The 5,580-nt window shown below is 40.3% G+C and overlaps 1 protein-coding gene across 1 annotated transcript in view; it reads right to left on the bottom strand.

Annotated features, from left to right (window-relative positions):
• Window positions 1–5,580, bottom strand: part of LOC128704266 (integrin alpha pat-2) — a gene marked incomplete at its 3' end in the record, with an annotated part of 181,218 nt that overhangs the window by 60,420 nt on the left and 115,218 nt on the right.

Here is a 5,580-nt window from a genome sequence, read left to right as displayed (position 1 = left end):
CATTTAACATTACTGCTACCCCTTCCTTTGCTCTAACTCTCTCAGATACTCCAGATTTAATCCCATTTATTTCCCCCCACTGAAACTCTCCTACCCCCTTCAGCTTTGTTTCGCTTAGAGCCAGGACATCCAACTTCTTTTCATTCATAACATCAGCAATCATCTGTTTCTTGTCATCTGCACTACATCCACGCACATTTAAACAACCCAGTTTTATAAAGTTTTTCTTCTTCTCTTTTTTAGTAAATGTATACAGGAGAAGGGGTTACTAGCCCATTGCTCCCGGCATTTTAGTCGCCTCATACGACACGCATGGCTTACGGAGGAAAGATTCTTTTCCACTTCCCCATGGACAATAGAAGAAATAAAAAAGAACAAGAGCTATTTAGAATAAGGAGAAAAACCTAGATGTATGTATATATATATATGCATGTGCGTGTCTGTGAAGTGTGACCAAAGTGTAAGTAGGAGTAGCAAGATATCCCTGTTATCTAGCGTGTTTATATATATATATATATATATATATATATATATATGTATGTATATATATATATATATATACATATATATATATATATATATATATATATATATATATATATATATATATATATATATATATATATATATATATATATATATATATATATATATATATATATATATATATATATATATATATATATATATATATATATATATATATATATATATATCTTGCCGAATAGCTAAAACTTGCGATTTTGGTTTAAATAGCAATGCTCTTCTTGCCGAATAAGGCAAGCGAAAATTTGTGTTTGCAGTAATTTCGCAAAAAACATTCTGAACCTAACGGAAAAAATGTATTTCATTGTGTTTGTTTATTATTAAATTATTATAAACTTATCTTAAATATATGTAGTTGGATTTGGCTAAATTAAATTGCGCTTGTTATAATAAGGTTAGGTAAGTTTCCTACGGTACTTTTGGTACAAAATTATTAATTTTTACAATAACATAAATGAAAGAAATTTATCTTTTAAGGTATAAGAGAAAATTTTAGAAAGAACATAATTTTAAATGAGTTCTTACTAATTGACCAATTTGACCAGTTCTGCACGACATTATGTATATATATGTATATATATATATATATATAAATATATATATATATATATATATATATATATATATATATATATATATATATATATATATATATATACATATACATACATTATATATATATATATATATACATATACATACATATATATATATATATATACATATACATATATATATATATACATACATATACATATATATATATATATATATACATACATATATAGAGAGAGAGAGAGAGAGAGAGAGAGAGAGAGAGAGAGAGAGAGAGAGAGAGAGAGAGAGAGAGAGAAAATACTGAGAAGAATCGACAAGGTGGACAGGGAGAGGATGTATCAGAGATGGAACACACCAACAAGGTGTCACAATTTAATGTTGAGTCACAGGGATCTTAGGAAGTATTTCTTCAGTCACAGAGTTGTCAGAAGTGGAACATCTGGAGAGGGAGGTGCTGCAGGCAGGATCCATACATAGCTTTAAGAAGAGGTATGATAAAGCTCACTGAGCAAGAGAGTGACCTAATAGCGACCAGTGAAGAGGAGGGGCAGGAGCTACGGCTTGACCTCTACAACCACAATTAGGTGAGTACAGTTAGGTGAGTACACACACACTCACACACACACTCACACACACACACACACACACACACACACACACACACACACACAAACACACACACACACACACACAGGGATAACAGGGATAACAGGGAAGGCACTACAATGAATCAGGGAATACTTGTCAGGAAGACAGCAGCGAGTCATGGTACGTGGCGAGGTGTCAGAGTGGGCACCTGTGACCAGCGGGGTCCCGCAGGGGTCAGTCCTAGGACCAGTGCTGTTTCTGGTATTTGTGAACGACATGACGGAAGGAATAGACTCTGAGGTGTCCCTGTTTGCAGATGACGTGAAGTTGATGAGAAGAATTCACTCGATCGATGACCAGGCAGAACTACAAAGGGATCTGGACAGGCTGCAGACCTGGTCCAGCAATTGGCTCCTGGAGTTCAATCCCACCAAGTGCAAAGTCATGAAGATTGGGGAAGGGCAAAGAAGGCCGCAGACGGAGTACAGTCTAGGGGGTCAGAGACTTCAAACCTCACTCAAGGAAAAAGATCTTGGGGTGAGTATAACACCAGGCACATCTCCTGAAGCGCACATCAACCAAATAACTGCTGCAGCATATGGGCGCCTGGCAAACCTCAGAACAGCATTCCGACATCTTAATAAGGAATCATTCAGGACCCTGTACACCGTGTATGTTAGGCCCATATTGGAGTATGCGGCACCAGTTTGGAACCCACACCTAGCCAAGCACGTGAAGAAACTAGAGAAAGTGCAAAGGTTTGCAACAAGACTAGTCCCAGAGCTAAGAGGTATGTCCTACGAGGAGAGGTTAAGGGAAATCAACCTGACGACACTGGAGGACAGGAGAGATAGGGGGGACATGATAACGACATACAAAATACTGAGAGGAATTGACAAGGTGGACAAAGACAGGATGTTCCAGAGATTGGACACAGTAACAAGGGGACACAGTTGGAAGCTGAAGACACAGATGAATCACAGGGATGTTAGGAAGTATTTCTTCAGCCACAGAGTAGTCAGTAAGTGGAATAGTTTGGGAAGCGATGTAGTGGAGGCAGGATCCATACATAGCTTTAAGCAGAGGTATGATAAAGCTCACGGCTCAGGGAGAGTGACCTAGTAGCGATCAGTGAAGAGGCGGGGCCAGGAGCTCGGACTCGACCCCCGCAACCTCAACTAGGTGAGTACAACTAGGTGAGTACACACACACACACACACACACACACATATATCACACGGATATCAGATCCTGAGGAAAGAGAGAGGGAGCAGAGGGGGAGGAGGAGTTACACTGCTCATAACAACCGGCAGGGATTTGAGAAAATGGAAGGAATGGACGAAAGGGACTACATAGTAAAAACAATTCAGTTTTCGGGACCTAAGGTGGTAAAAGCAATGATGTACAACCCGCCACAGAACTGCAGGAGGCCAACAGAAGAATATAAAGAGAGCAACAGAGCGATGGTGGACACACTATCTGAGGTGGTTAGAAAAGCTCACACATGTAGAGCAAAATTAATAGTTATGGGTGATTTCAGTCTCAAGGAAATTGATTGGGAAAACCTGCAGTCACATGGGAGTCCCGAATCATGGAGAACCTAGATGATGGATATAATACTGGAAAACATCATGCACAAACATGTTAGGGACACTACCAGAGAGAGAGATGTGAGGATGAAACCTCAAGACTGGACCTTGTATTCACCTTGAGTAGCTCGGACATCAAGGACATTCACTTATGAAAAGCCCCTAGAAGCCAGTGATCACATTGTTCTGAGCTTTGAATAAATAGTAGAGTTATAAGCAGAAAGGGTAACAGGAGCAGGATGGTAAAAACCAAATTACAAAAGGGAGGACTACACAGGCATGAAGAACTTCCTGCAAGAAAATCAGTGGGAAAGAGAATTGGTAGGAAAATCAGTTAACGAATTGATGGACTATGTGACAACAAAATGCAAGGAGGAAGAGGAGAGGTTTGTTCCCAAGGGCAACAGCAATAATGAGAAGACCAGAACGAGCCCTTGGTTCTCCGAAAGGTGTAGGGTGGAGACCACTAAGAGAATGGAAAAGGCACAGAAGACAAAGGACCCAGGAAAATAAAGATATTAGACAGAGAGCTAGAAACGAGTATGCTCAGATAAGAAGGGAGGCTCAGCGGCAGTACAATAACGACATAGCATCGAAAGTCAAGTCTGACCCGAAACTGTTGTATAGCCACATCAGGAGGAAAACAACAGTAAAGGACCAGGTAATCAGGGGGAGGGAGGGAGGTGGGAGCTCAAAAGTAGCGAGGAGCTACTGGGAAGCCAAAACAGGGAGTACACCAACAAGGGATATACCAACAACTACTGGACGAAATACACACGATGGAGAAGGAGGTGAAGGTGATGCTAAGTGAACTAGATACCTCAAAGGCGGTGGGACCTGATGTCTCTCCGTGGGTCCTTAGAGAGGGAGCAGAGACACTGTGTGTGTCACTAACAATAATCTTCAAAACATCCATTGAAACTGGGCAACTTCATAAGGCATGGGAAACAGCAAATTTAGTCTCAATTTTTAAGACATGAGACAGACACGAGGAATTAAACTTTGGACCTGTGTCACTGACGTGCATAGTATGCAAAGTCATGGAGAAGATTATCAGGAGGAAAGTGATGTAGCACCTAGAAACGAACATGCTTATAAACAAGAATCAGCACGGTTTCAGGGAAGGGAAATCCTATGTCACAAACCTACTGGAGTTTTATGACAAGGTAATGGAAGTAAGACACGAGAGAGAAAGGGGTGGGTAGATTGCATCTTCTGGGACTGCAAGAATCAGACTTCAAGGATCAGAAAAGACTGCAAAGAAACCTGGACAGGCTGCAACCCTGGTCTAGCAACTGGCTCGTCGAATTTAACCCAGCCAAATGCAGTCTTGAAGATTGGGGAAGGGCAAAGATGACTGCAGAGAGTATAAACTAAGTGGACAAAGACTGCAAACCTCACTCAAGGAAAAGGATCTTATGGTGAGTACAGTACTGAGCACATCTCCTGAGGCACACATCAACCAGATAACTGCTGCAGCATATGGGCGCTTGACAAACCTAAGAATAGTGTTCTGGTACCTCAGTAAGGAATCATTCAAAACTCTCGATACCGTGTACGTCAGGCCCATATTTAAGTATTCAACACCAGTTTGGAACCCACGCCTGGTCATGCACATCAAGAAATTAGAGAATGTGCAAAGGTTTGCAACAAGACTAATCCCAGAGCTAAGGGGAATGTACTACGAAGGAAGGTTAAGGGAAATCGGCCTCACGACACTGGAGGAGAGGACAGGAAGGTTAGGGGAGAAATGATAACGACATATAAATTACTCTGAGGAATTGACAAGGTGGACAGACAGGATGTTCCAGAGATGGGACATAGAAACAAGGGGTCATAGTTGGAAACTGAAGACTCAGATGAGTTAAAGGGATGTTAGAAAGTATTTCTTCAGTCATAGAGTTGTCAGGAAGTGGAATAGTCTGAAAAGTGATGTAGTGGAGGCAAGAACCGCACATAGTTTTAAGACAAGTGTTACGCTATAAATGCTCCGATGATATAAGTATCTTCATCATTGTTATCTTATTTAATATTACATCGTGCTCATCTCCATTAATAGCTAAAATGGAAATGTTCGGCCTTGTATTATTATCTATCATCATCATCATCATCATCGTCTTTGTCCTCCAGTTGGTCTTGTAAATTTTATTGTATATGTATAATTTTTTAGCAGTGTTTGTATAAAATATGATAAGCAAGGGTTTAATGGTTCATCCTCACTTTTGTGTGTACTGCTTTAACACCGCTTCTCTTCCCCTATACCCCCTCTTTTCCGTGTGTGTGTCACGTGACCCCACTC

This window comes from Cherax quadricarinatus, chromosome 2 (assembly GCF_038502225.1).
Source record: "Cherax quadricarinatus isolate ZL_2023a chromosome 2, ASM3850222v1, whole genome shotgun sequence".
In the NCBI taxonomy this organism is placed as follows: domain Eukaryota; kingdom Metazoa; phylum Arthropoda; class Malacostraca; order Decapoda; family Parastacidae; genus Cherax; species Cherax quadricarinatus.
This window is presented reverse-complemented; position numbering and strand designations above follow the sequence as displayed.